We start from the raw sequence: 14,633 nt of genomic DNA, 5'->3' as shown, positions 1-14,633 counted from the left end.
CTTTTAAATTTTTTCTTACGGAGTAAAAAATGAAGCTGCTCTCTGGAAATTTCCATTCCTCTTCTTAGCAGTTCCTGATTGGAGGGGATTTAGTGGGTAGCTGCAGTCACTAAGTCATTTCTCTGTTCCTGGAGTTGTGGAGTAATCCTAACCAAATTCTAGTCTAGTGAGAAATGTCTTTATTTCTAGTACTTAAATTATTTGGATTCAATTCTTGCTCACCCACGTGAAGCAAGCCTGCTTTCTGCACTCACTGTGGCAACTTGGTGTCCTCAGACCTTTACTACTTAGTGTGTTTCTAGCTGTGCTCTTCCTGGTTCTATAGCTGATATGTGCTCAGGGAAGTAAATCTCACCTGGATATTTGCCTAAAGCAAAGACAAATAGGAAAATGAGACTAAAGCAAATATAAATTACTTTTGGATAATCTATTGGTTTGTGTTATATATGGCTTTCCTTCCCTCTGTTAGCCCAGCTAAGTAAATGTACTTGCTCGAAGGCCTTCTCGGATCTTATATTTCTCTTGTGCAGCTTCTCACTCCTATTCATTAGAAACTAAAGGAGACACATTTATCTTGGTTTTGTCTTCAAATGGAAGATTACTTATTTACTGGATACTTCAGGGGGGAGAGCATAGGATAGAGGAATCTAGACCAAAAGAAAATGATTCTTTTGACTTAAAAGTAGACAGGTCATTTATCTTTTTTTTTTTTTTGTGGTACGCGGGCCTCCCACTGCTGTGTCCCCCCCCCCCCCCCCCGTTGTGGAACACAGGCTCTGGACGCGCAGGCTCAGTGGCCATGGCTCACGGGCCCAGCCGCTCCGCGGCATGTGGGATCCTCCCGGACCGGGGCACGAACCCGTGCCCCCTGCATCGGCAGGCAGACTCTCAACCACTGCGCCACCAGGGAAGCCCATTTATCTTTTCTTTATACAGAACAAATTCTAAGTAGTTTTCAGTATGTTTCTATGGGACAAAATAGGAGTAGCCACTGATGACTCCTCAGAGCTGCCACGAATCCCCGAGGCTTCTCCTCAGTCTACAAATGTGAGCGACCTCCCTTATGGTCAGGCCACCTTTTGAATCCCAAGCATCCTAGGTCAGGTTTCCCCAAAGCAGATCCTGAGATGAGATTTCGTGTGCAAGTGATGTATTGCAGAAGTGTCTGAGAGAAACTAGAAAAGGATAGGCGTGGGACAGAAAGAGGAAGAAGCTAAGGAAGGGCAAGGTCTCAGGTCACAGACGACAGCTTTGCCTCTACCCTTTGGTGGAATGCTGGGGTATGAGATCCACAAACCAAGGCAAGGGAGCTGGGCAAGGGAATAACTCTCACACGTGTTTGTCACTGGCTCAAGTCTGGTCCAGGTGAACATGGATACCCAAGTCCTCCTCTGCGTCTCCAGGCAAAGTGGCTCCAGTGGCCTGAGGGCAGTCCTCCTCCTGCAAAGAGGTGCAGGTCCTGCTTATCGAAAATACCCCACATCTGGGGTGGGGTGCAAGAAAATGGCATAATATAGATGCGAGGGGATCTGAGTGGAGCACTGATGTTGTCTCCTACTCCAGGATAACACAACTTGGGGCTTGAGGTGTGTCCTCCAACACGTGATCCCAACCAATTTTTGTTATCTCAGAGAAGTCCCATCTTGGAGGGACAGAAAAAGGACAGAAACATTTCAGTGGGATGCTCAGATACTTTTCCTGGTCTTGGCTTCCTGTGGTCCCGATTTCCATCTGCTCAACAAGGTGGGCCTGTGTGGGAGTTTATTTTCCTGTATTCCTGGTATGACGTAAGTCAGTCCTGAACCCAATCGTGTTCATGAACTTCTGCTACCTAGAATCAGCTCCCTTTTCTTCCCTATTTTTTTGATTATTAAAAATATTTATTACAAGCAGATTCCTTTTCCCATACTTCAAAGAAAACACATAACTGGAAATATACAGAGATGGAAACTGGGTTAAACAAATTCTTAAGTCCTTATCAAGTAAGGAATCAATAAAGGAAAAGATATTTTGGAACTTAGAATTAGGGGAGGCTATACACAATTTAGATGGGAGGGAAAGAGAAAAACAAACCAAAATAAAGTCAGATCGTTTACATTTTATAGCCTTTAATTAAGCACATAAAACCGTACTACTTATTTCTCCATGAACTTTTTATGAAATTCAGATCACAGTGTATCATGTACAGATCTTTTGTCTGTCTTCTGATTATCTACACCTTTTGCACAGTTCTTGAAAACAGCATCATCATCCCACCTTATTTTGACTTTGAAGTTGGCGTGAAGCTGGGATGGGCCAGTGAGATTAAGGAGGTTTCCACTCAGAATGTTCTCCGTAGGAATCCTTTTCTTTTTGAACCTTTTGTTCTTGTTCCTTCCTGGCCTGCTCTTCAGCTCTTTCTTTTTAAATTTTTTCCAACTCTGCAAGAAGAGCTGCAGTATCATCATCATCACTCTCCTCTTCAAAATCCACAGAGGTTCTTGAAGAACAGGTACCTGTTCCCTGAAAAAGGAGCTCCCAGATTCAGCGACATTCCCATTCAAACCCTTCAGGTGCTGGGGGCTGGTGGAGCTTTTGGTTTAGAGGAGCTGCACACTGCTTACAGTTGAGCCTGGCTGGTATGACTGGTTCCCTACCTTAGCTCAGAAACCATCCTCAGATCCCACATGTGCTCCTGTAGCCTGAGGTCACAGGTACGTGGAGGATTTGCTGTGCTCCCCCCGCTGGCATGAACAGGCAGCAGGTTGATATCACCTGGTATGAATGGTTCAGGACTGTGGCTAGCCTCCTTTCTAATTATTCGGTATCTGTGTGGCATTCATTGCCCATGTTAGGCGAATTGTGAAATATTTGGATTATCATGCCTGATCCAGAATCGCTCTTGACCTCTTCTGAGATTGAGTGCTCTTACTGGATTATTATTTAAAAAATCATTGCTATGTCAGAACATTGTGGTTGTAATCAAAATAAACTTACCACTTCATGCTTTGGCAAGAGTTTGCTCAGGCTACAGTGGCTTTGCAGGGCAAAGTCAGTATGGTGAAATAGCCCCAATGGGCTGGGAATTGAGGATTCTCACTTGGATTTTTTGATGCATTTCATCTTTCCCCTATTACAATCCTTCTCATTTTGGACTTGTAAGAAAGAAATTAATAACAACTGCTGTATTTGATTCATTATATTTTTTGTGTTTTAACAACTCACCTTTTCCTAGTAAATAGGCAATACTTTCTTCCTCTCCTTTGGATGAGTCTTGAGAAGATTGACTCATGTCGCCATCTGTTGAAGTCTCCTTAAGTATGTCAACCAGAACATACAGATGACAGGCAAAAAGGTTTTGATTGGCCTCCTGTTCTTTTCTCTCTTTTCTCTCTTAGCTACTAGAAACTCATTCAGCATGTCCCAGTCTGTGACTTGTCTTTTCATTATTTTAACAGTGCTTTTCACAGAGCAGGAGTTTTTAATATTAATGAAATCTAACTTATTAATATTTTCTTTCACAGATTATGCTTTGGTGTTGTATCTAAAAAGTCATTGTCAAACCCAAAGTCACCTAGATTTTCTCCTGTGTTCTCTAGAAATTTTATAGTTTTGCATTTTACATTTAAGTCTATCATTCGAGTTTTTTTTTGTGGAAGTTGTAAATCTGTGCCTAGATTCATATTTTTTTTTTTTTGCATGTGGTATCAAGTTGTTCCAGCATCATTTGTTGAAAAGACTATCTATTCTCTATTGTATTGCCTTTGCTCCTTTGTCAAAGATCAGCTGACTTTATTTATGTGAGTCTATTTCTGAGCTCTCTGTTCTGATCCATCATTTTGTCTATTCTTTTTTCAATACAACACTGCCTTGATTACTGCAGCTTTACAGTAAGTCTCGAAGTTGCGTAGTGTTCATTTTCCGATGTTTTCAACATTTTCTTGGCTATTCTGGGTCTTTTGCCTCTCCATATAAACTTTAGAATAAGTTTGTCAATATCCACAAAATAACTTGCTGGGATTTTGATTGGTATTGTATTGAATCTATAGATCAAGTTGGGAAGAACTGACATCTTGACAATACTGAGTCTTCCTACCCATGCGCATGAATTTTCTCTTCATTTTTTTAGTTCTTTGATTTCATTCATCAGAGTTTTATAGTTTTCCTCATATAGATCTTGTACATATTTTGTTAAATTTATACCTAAGTATTTCATTCTTGGGGGTGATAATGTAAATGGTATTGTGTTTTTAAAATTCAACTTGTTTTTTGCTGGTATACAAAAAGTCAATGAATTTTGTATATTAATCTTGTATCCTGAAAACTTGCTATAATCACTTATTAATTCCAGGAGTTTGCCTGTTCTTTCAGATGTTATACATAGATGATCATGTAATCCAGGAACAGAGAAAACTTTATGTCTTTCTTCCCAATCTCCATATATTTTATTTCTTTATCTTATCCTATTGCATTAGCTAGGACTTCCAATATGATGTTGAAAGATAGTGGTGGGAAGGAACATCTTTGCCTAATCCCTGATCTTAGGAGAAAAGCATTTATTTTCTTCATTTTCACCATTCAGTATAATGTTAGCTGTAGGTTTTTGTAGGTATTCTTTATCAAATTGAGGAAGTTCCCTTTTATTCCTAGTTTACTGAGAGTTGTCATGAATGGGTATTGGATTTTGTTAAATGCTTTTTCTGCATCTATTGGTATGATCATGTAATTTTTCTTCTTCAGCCTGTTGACACAATGAATTACATTAATTAATTTTCAAATGTTGAATCAGCCTTGCATACCTGGGATAAATCTCACCTAGTTGTGGTGTCTAATTATTTTTATACATTGTTGAATTTGATTTGCTAATATTTTTTTGAGAATTTTTACATCTGTATTCATGAGAGACATTGGTATAATTTCTCTTTCTTGTAATGTCTTTATCTGATTTTGCTTTTAGGGTAATGACAATCTCATAGAATGAGTTAGGAAGTATTCACGCTGTTCCTATTTTGGGGAAGAGAATGTGGAGAATTGGCATAATTTCTTCTGTAAATTTGATAGACTTGACCTGAGAAATCATGTGGGCCTGGTGCATTCTTTTTTTGGAAGGTTATTAATTATTGATTCAATTTCTTTAGTAGATATAGGCCTACTCAGATTATCTATATCTACTTGTGTGGGTTTCAGTAGGTTGTGTCTCTTAAGAAATTGGTTTATTTTGTCTAAGTCATCACATTTCTGAGCATAGAGTTGTTCAGAATATTTTTTTATTACCCTTTTAATGTCTGTGGGGTCAGAAATAATGGTCTGTCTTTCATTTCTGATATTAGTGATTTGTGTCTTTTTTCTTTATTTCTTGGTTTGCCTGACTGACACTATCAATTTCATTCATCTTTTCAAAGAATAAGTTTTTGGTATCATTAATTTTCTCTTTTGTTTTCTGGTTTTCAATTCCATTAATTTCTGTGCTTCTCTTTATTATTTCTTTTCACCTATTTGGTTTAAGTTTATGTCACTATTATTCCTCTAGATGGTGGCAGCTTAGATTATTGATTTTATATCTTTCTTCTTGTCTAATATATGCATTCAATATTATAATTTCCCTCTAGGCCTGCTTTTGCAGTGTCTCACACATTTGGATAAGTTGTATCTTTATTTTCATTTAGTTCAAACTGTATGTAAAAAATTGAGACTTCTACTTTGACTTAGTTAGAAGTATGTTGTTTAGTCTCTAAATATTTTGAGATTTTCCAGTTATCTTTCTGTTACTGATTTCTAATTCAATTCCTTTGTGGGTTGAGAGCATATTTTTTATGATTTCTCTTTTAAAAAATTTTAACTGTGTTTTATGGTCTGCAATGTGGTCTGTCTTGATGAATGTCCCATGTGAGCTTGAGAAGTATATGCATTCTGCTGTTGTTGGATGAAGTATTCTGTAAGTGTCAATTAAGTTAAGTTGATTGATGGTGCTGTTCTGTTCAACTATATTTTTACTGACTTTCTGTCTGCTGGTTCTGTCAATTGTTGATTGAGGTATGTAGGAAGTCTCAAAAGTAATAGTGGACTTAATCCTTTCTCCTTGTAGTTCTATCTGATTTTGTTTCGCGTATTTTACGCTCTGCTGTTAAGCACATAAACATTAAGGATTACTGTCTTCTTGGAGAATTGACTTCTTTATCATTCTTTATCATACAGAATTGACTCTTTATCACTTATAATTTTCCTTTTTTTGAAGTCTGCTTTTTCTGAAACAATATTGTTATGCAGGTGTTCTTTTGATCAGTGTTAGTATGATATATCTTTTTCCATTTCTTTACTTTTAATCTATCTTGTCTTTATATTTAATGTGGATTTTTTTGTTGACAATGTACATTTGTGGGGTTTTTTTTCTGCTCTAAATTTACTCTGTCAGTCTCTATCTTTAAATTGGTGCATTTATTTGTAACTGTTTCCTGTTAAAATTCTGTTTATTCCACTTATTCTTTGTTTCTTTCTTATCCACCATTCTTTGTCTTGCCTTCTCTGGTTTTAACTGAACATTTTATGAAATTGCATTTCTTCTTCTCTTTTTATTTATTTACTTATTCATTGAAGTACAGTTGACTTACAGTATTATATTAGTTTTAGATCTGTGACATTGGATTCAATATTTTTAGAGGTTACACACCATGCAAAGTTATAATAAAATATTGACAATATACATCACATCCCTATGAATTATTTATTTTATAACTGGTTGTTTGTACTTTTTAATCCCTTTCACTTATTTCATTACTTCCCCCCATCCCTACTTCTCTCTCTTTTGGCAACCAATAATCTATTCTTTGTATCTTTGTGTTTGTTTTGTAATATTTTTTTTATAGGAGTATAGTTGCTTTACAGTGTTCTGTCAGTTTCTGCTGTACAGCAAGGTGAATCAGCTATACATATACATATATCCCCTTTTCCTTGGATTTCCTTCCCATTTAGGTCACCATAGAGCATTGAGTATAGTTCCCTGTGCTATACAGTCTGTTCTCATTAGTTATCTGTTTTATACATAGTAGTGTATATATGTCAATCCCAATCTCCCAATTCATCCCACCCCACCTTTCCCCGTGAGTATCCATATGTTTGTCTCTACACCTATGTCTCTATTTCTGTTTTGCAAATAAGTTCATCTCTACCATTTTTCTAGATTCCACATATAAGTGTTAATATATGATATTTGTTTTTTTCTTTCTGACTTACTTCATTCTGTATGACAGTCTCTAGGTCCATCCACATCTCTGGAAATGGCACATTCTTTTTATGGCTGAGTAATATTCCATTATATATAGGTACCACATCTTTTTTATACATTCCTCTGTTGATGGACATTTAGGTTGCTTCCATGTCCTGGCTATTGTAAATAGTGCTGCAATGAATATTGGGGTGCATGTATCTTTTTGAAGTATGGTTTTCTCTGGGTATATGCCCAGGAGTGGGATTGTTGTATAATATGGTAATTCTATTTTTAGTTTTTTAAGGACACTCCATACTGTTCTCCATAGTGGCTGTGTTAATTTACATTCCCACCAACAGTGCAAGAGGGTTCCCTTTCTCCACACCCTCTCCAGCATTTATTATTTTTAGACTTTTTGATGATGGTCATTCTGACCGGTGTGAGGTGATACCTCATTGTAGTTTTGATTTGCATTTCTCTAATAATTACTGATGTTGAGCATCTTTTCATGTGTTTGTTGGCCATCTGTATGTCTTCTCTGGAGAAATGTCAATTGCTTAGCATACCAATTCCACTTCTTTTAAAAAAAAGTTTAATAGTCGCTCTAGAGTTTAAAATATACATTTACAACTAATCTAAAGTCCACTTTCAAATAACCCATACAACTCTGTGGGTAGTCTGTATCTTATAACAAAGTATTCCCAATTTCTCCCTTCTGTTTTTTACAACATTGCAATAATTCATTTCACTAGTTCATAAACACCCAATTAACTAGTTTTTATTTATTTATTTTTACATCTTTATTGGAGTATAATTGCTTTACAATGGTGTGTTAGTTTCTGCTCCATAACAAAGCGAATCAGACATACATATACACATGTTCCCATATCTCTTCCCTCTTGCGTCTCCTCCCTCCCACCCTCCCTATCCCACCCCTCCAGGCTGTCACAAAGCACCGAACTGATCTCCCTGTGCTATGCGGCTGCTTCCCACTAGCTATCCACCTTACATTTGGTAGTGTATATATGTCCATGCCTCTCTCTCGCTTTGTCACAACTTACCCTTCCCCATCCCCATATCCTCAAGTCCATTCTCTGGTAGGTCTGTGTCTTTATTCCTGTCTTAGCCCTAGGTTCTTCATGACTTTTTTTTTCTTAAATTCCATATATATGTGTTAGCATATGGTATTTGTCTTTCTCTTTCTGACTTACTTCACTCTGTATGACAGACTGTAGGTCTACCCACCTCATTACAAATAGCTCAATTTCATTTCTTTTTATGGCTGAGTAATATTCCATTGTATATATGTGCCACATCTTCTTTATCCATTCATCTGATGATGGACACTTATGTTGTTTCCATCTCCGAGCTATTGTAAATAGAGCTGCAATGAACATTTTGGTATATGACTCTTTTTGAATTATGGTTTTCTCAGGGTATATGCCCAGTAGTGGGATTGCTGGGTCATATGGTAGTTCTATTTGTAGTTTTTTAAGGAACCTCCATACTGTTCTCCACAGTGGCTGTACCAATTCACATTCCCACCAGCAGTGCAAGAGTGTTCCCTTTTCTCCACACCCTCTCTCCAGCATTTATTGTTTCCAGATTTTTTGATGGCCATTCTGACTGCTGTGAGATGATATCTCATTGTAGTTTTGATTTGCATTTCTCTAATGATTAATGATGTTGAGCATTCTTTCATGTGTTTGTTGGCAGTCTGTATATCTTCTTTGGAGAAATGTCTATTTAGGTCTTCTGCCCATTTTTGGATTGGGTTGTTTGTGTTTTTGTTACTGAGCTGCATGAGCTGCTTGTAAATTTTGGAGATTAATCCTTTGTCAGTTGCTTCATTTGCAGATATTTTCTCCCATTCTGAAGATTGTCTTTTGGTCTTGTTTATGGTTTCCTTTGCTGTGCAAAAGCTTTGAAGTTTCATTAGGTCCCGTTTGTTTATTTTTGTTTTTACTTCCATTTCTCTAGGAGGTGGGTCAAAAAGGCCCTTGCTGTGATTTATGTCATAGAGTGTTCTGCCTATGTTTTCCTCTAAGAGTTTGATAGTTTCTGGCCTTATATTTAGGTCCTTAATCCATTTTGAGCTTATTTTTGTGTATGGTGTTAGGGAGTGATCTAATCTCATACTTTTACATGTACCTGTCCAGCTTTCCCAACAGTACTTATTGAAGAGGCTGTCCTTTCTCCACTGTACATCCCTGCCTCCTTTATCAAAGATAAGCTGACCATATGTGCCTGGGTTGATCTCTGGGCTTTCTATCCTGTTCCATTGATCAATCTTTCTGTTTTTGTGCCAGTACCATACTGTCTTGATTACTGTAGCTTTGTAGTATAGTCTGAGGTCAGGGAGCCTGATTCCTCCAGCTCCGTTTTTCGTTCTCATGATTGCTTTGGCTATTCGGGGTCTTTTGTGTTTCCATACAAATGGTGAAATTTTTTGTTCTAGTTCTGTGAAAGATGCTAGTGGTAGTTTGATAGGGATTGCGTTGAATCTGTAGATTGCTTTCGGTAGTAGTCATTTTCACAATGTTGATTCTTCAATAAAACCTTGTTCGTATTAATCTGCTTCTGTTTATGTGTCTTTACTCACTGACTCAGCTGTAGAGGAAGAACTGACATATGTGAGTGGTGATGTGGGAGCCAGACTTGAAGACACCAAAATTTTGTGTCCCAGTGACTGGGATGTGGAATTAGGCACACATTATGGCTGCATGTGCTGAGTCCTGAAATCTGTTCTCAGTGTAATGAGTGACAATCAGGAGGAACTAAGGTCCAGAGGAGGGAGAGATGGGGTAACTCTTCCTGGCTTCTCTGTATGTCTCTCAACAACAAAATGTGAAGATGATACCTGTCATTGGACAGGGAGGAAAAATTAGACACTATGTGTCCATTGTCAGAGTGTGCAATGGCAACAGTAAGGCTGACAACATAGCTGAATGTGTTCAGTCTGACACTCATACAGATAATCAGTCAGGCAAAGATAACGACGGGAGAAAAAGCTCACTAGATGTCAGAACTGCTGCCTCTCGAACAAGCAAAGTCTCCAGCCAGAGACAATGCTCCTCCATGGCCCGGATACATTCCATGTAGATCGAGGCGCCCATCACCAAGGCAATCGATATCATCAGTGCTGCCCAGGAAAGCAGTCCCATGCCTGTGACAGAAGCCTTAGATCGTGTGCTGGAAATTCTAAGAACCACTGAATTATAGTCACCACAGTTTGATGCTAAGGACAATGATCCTCATGCCATTGACCTTGTTGGGGGCTTAATGTCTGATGTTTTGTGAAGACCATCCAGGAATGAGTATGTTCTTTCAACAGGTTTCCAGCAGTGTAATCACCCCCACCTCCCTTCACAACGTCCCATCACAGATAACTCGGGCCATGGAACATGAGGAATCCTGGGACTTTGATATTTTTGAACTGGAGGCTGCCATTCATAAAAGGCCTTTGATTTATCTTGGTCTCAAAATATTTGCTCGCTTTGGAGTCTGTGAAGTCTTAAAATGCTCTGAGACAACGCTGAGATCGTGGTTGCAAATTATCGAAGCCAATTATCATGCTTCTAACCCCTACCACAATTCTACACATTCTGCCGACGTGCTTCACGCCACTGCCTATTTTCTCTGCAAAGAGAGGATAAAGCAAACTTTAGATCCACTTGATGAGATCGCTGCCCTCATTGCAGCCACTGTCCATGACCTGGTCCACCCCGGGAGAACCAACCCCTTCCTGTGCAATGCTGGGAGCGAGCTGGCCATTCTGTATAATGACACTGCTGTGCTCGAGAGCCACCTCGCGGCCTTGGCCTTCCAACTGACCACTCGTGATGATAAATGCAACATCTTTAAAGACATGGAGAGGTATGACTACCGGACGCTGCGCCAGAGTACTATCGACATGGTCTTAGCCACAGAAATGACAAAGCACTTTGAGCACGTCAACAAATTTGTCAATAGCATCAACAAGCCCTTGGCAGCATTAGAGGAAGATGGGTAAACTGATAAAAATCAAGAAGCCATAGTCACTATGCCCAGAACTCCAGACAGTCGCAGTCTGATCAAACGGATGCTGATTAAGTGTGCTGATGCGTCCAATCCCTGCCGACCCCTGGGAAAGGGCACTGAGTGGGCCGCACGCATCTCAGAAGAATGTTTTTCTCAGACTGATGAAGAGAAGGGACAGGACTTGACTGTGGTGATGCCAGTTTTGGACAGAAATACCTGCAACATCCCCAAATCCCAAATCTCTCTCATTGACTATTTCATCACAGACATGTTTGCTGCTTGGGACGCCTTTGTAGACCTGCCTGAGTTAATGCAGCATCTTGACAGCAATTTTAAATACTGGAGGGGACTGGACGAAATGAAGCTGCGGAGCCTCCGCCCACCTCCTGAATAGTGGGCGACACTGCCAGGGGCCCTGACGCTGTGTCCCTCCAGTCACTTGAGATTCCTGAGGGCAGAGTTCCTTGGTCCTTTCGTCCCCCGGTCTGCAGAGCCTGTTAGAGCACACAGGGACGTCGCAACCTTCTGTAGCCACCATCTGATGCCACTGCCGTAAAGTGAGACTTAGTCCACTCAAGGTACCTGGGCCTGCTGCGGGGGCACTTCAGAGAGTCACGTGAGAACCACGGTTTGCATTCGCGTCCATTAAAACACGAGCTCGGGACAGGCCCCGCAAAGGACGGTGATGGATTTCCTTTGTTAACGTAGTTAAGCCTCTCTCTCTCAGAACTAGCCCATTTAGCTCCAGGTTCCTTAGGCACCCGATGCACTTACACAGCATTTAAGAGCTTTACACAACTGGAAGGTCACATCTTTATTTCTTATTGCAGGAACACAACTTCTGGAAACTTTATTTCTATCAGAACCTGGAGGTGACCAGGCTTTACTTTATCATCTCTTTCTTCTTCTTCCACATGTGTTCCTGGTCTTACTCTTCCCGGTTCTTCTGCAGGGAGCGGTCCAGCAACTTGTTCTCTGGATGTAACTCTGCGTCTCTTTTCCTCCGGATGGTCTCGATGATCTCGTGAGCAGCATCGTGGGGTTTGTCGTAGACCGGCAGCGGCCACGGGTAGACGGCAGGCTTGGCCCCCACGGGCGACTCCAGCCTCAGCTCCAGCTTCTCCCCTATGTCTTCCCAATTAACTAGTTTTAACCACCCAATTAATTGTTGCTATTATTTTGAACACTTATCTGTTAGATCAATTAAGAGTAAAGAAAATAAAATATTTAATTCATTTATTTCTTCTCTAATGTTCTTCCTTCTTTATGGAGATCTGAGTTTCCTATTTATATGATGTTTATTTCCTCTGAAGAACTTCCTTTAACTTTTTTTGTGATGCAGTTCTACTGAAGATAAATTCCCTCAGTTTTTGTTTGTTTGAGGAAATCTTTAATTCTCCTCCTCTTTTGAATGATAATTTGGCTGGATACAGAATTGTAGGTTTGTGATTTTATTTCTTCCAACATGTTAAATATTTCAGTCCACTCTCTTTGCTAACATAGTTTCTGAAGAGATGTTCAATATAATTCTTATCCTTTTCCTCTATTGATAAGGTGTTCTTTTCCCTTTGGCTTTTGCTTCTTTCAAGATTTTCTTTTAGGTTTTCTGCATTTTGATATGATATGCCTATGCGTGGTTTGTCCCCCCCCCCTCCTGTATTTATCTTGCTGGGTATTCTTTGAGTTTCTTGGATCTGTGTTTGATTATCTTGGTTTGATGTCTGTCATTAACTTTGGAAAGTTCCCAGTCATCATTCAAATATTTCTTCTGGTCCTTTCTGTCTTTCTTCTCCTTTGGTATTCCCATTACACATTTAGTACAGCTTTTCATTGTCCCACTGTTCTTGGATATCTTGTTTCATACTGGTTTTGTTTGTTTGTTTTGTTTTCTTTCCTTTTTGAACTTCAATTTTGGAAACTTCTACTGACCTATTTTCAAACTCACTGATGCTTTCCTCAGCCATGTTCCATTCATGTTCAACCTTTGATGAGTCCATCAAAGACATTCTTCATTTCTCTGACAGTGTTTTCATTTTCTAGTATTTACTCTTGATTCTTTCTTAGAACTTTTATCTTTCTGCTTACATTACCCATCTTTTCTTGCACGCTGTCCAATTTTTCCATTACAGTCCTTACCATATTAATTGTAGTTTTTTAAAATTCTTGGTCTGATAATTAAAATTTCTCTGCCCTAGCTGAGTTAGTTTCTGATGCTTGCTTTGTGTCTCCAGGCTGATCTTTCCTTGCCTTTTAGTATGCCTTGTAATTTTTTATTGAAATCCAGACATAATGTATTAGAAACTGAGGTAAATAGGTCTTTAGTGTAATGTTTTGTATTTATCTGGCCAGGAGTTAGGCTGTGTTTAATGTTTGCTGTAGCTATAGTGTAAGAAGCTTCAATTTACTCTGATATCCTTGTTTTTGTCTCCCCTGTTGTCTTCGGGTTTCTCTAGAAACTCCTTCTTACATAGAGTCTATGTCTTGCAGCGCACTCAGTTGTAATTTACTGTTATTATACTGCATCCCTATTGATGTGGTAGTAAGGTATTAAGGAGGGGAAGCATTCTGTACTCTCATGATTAAATCTCCGTTTATAAAAAGGGCCAGAATTCCTGCACTGTGACCTTCAGAAGAAGTTTTTAAATTTTTTTTCAGTTTTTTTTCCCCTAGATCTCTGTGTGAGACAGGAGGGCTGTGGGGATTAGAGTTGGCTCATTGCTCTTCTGGAGATAAAGTTCTAGTGAATTAGTTTTCCTTGAGGGCAGGGCTTCGTTTTGGAGAACAGAACCCACTGGTTGTATCTTACCATGGTTATTTTTTTCTCTTATCTTCCCCAAAGTACATGGACATTTTCCCCCAAGTGTTCACAAGTGGGAATCTGGTGACGTTTTTGGAGGTGAAACTTACGGATGTACAGAGGATCCCTGAAGACTGGGCCCTCAGGAGTTTTAACTCTAAAGCTAGTCAACACTCAGCCTCCAGAAATGTGTCATTGACAGTTTTTAGTGCTCCTACCAGTTTCTAGCTCTAGCAGCTTCTGCTCCTGGTAAGCTGTTACTCTCTTGGTTCTATTTCTCCAGTTTTCAGGGCAGTAGTTTGCCCTGTGACCTCAATTCTCTGATAAATCTAAGGAGAGTTGTTGATTTTTAGTTTTTTAGCTTTCTTCTTGTTATGAGGGTGGGAGTTACAACTTATAATCTCTTCACATGTTGCAGTGGACACTGGAAATGCCAGTTATTGTTATTATACATTACAGCTCCAGAATTTCCTTTTTTAAAAACAGTATTTATTTCTTTATTGGTAGTCTCTATTTGATGAGCCACTTTATCATATTTCCCTTTAATTTATAGAAGTGATTTTTTTTTTGTTCCTTGAACCTGTTTGTGATATCTGCTTTGCTGTCTTTTTGTGCTAATGTGACACCTAGGTC

At 39.1% G+C, this 14,633-nt stretch overlaps 1 pseudogene; it reads left to right on the top strand.

Annotated features, from left to right (window-relative positions):
* The first annotated feature begins 10,027 nt into the window (after window positions 1-10,027).
* On the top strand, window positions 10,028-11,597 carry LOC114891006 (annotated as a pseudogene).
* Window positions 11,598-14,633: the final 3,036 nt, after the last annotated feature.

Source organism: Monodon monoceros, unplaced genomic scaffold (genome assembly GCF_005190385.1).
Source record: "Monodon monoceros isolate NGI ecotype Baffin Bay Population unplaced genomic scaffold, NGI_Narwhal_1 Super_Scaffold_11, whole genome shotgun sequence".
In the NCBI taxonomy this organism is placed as follows: Eukaryota; Metazoa; Chordata; class Mammalia; order Artiodactyla; family Monodontidae; genus Monodon; species Monodon monoceros.
Note: the sequence above shows the minus strand (reverse complement) of the source record. Positions and strands in the feature narration are given on the sequence as shown.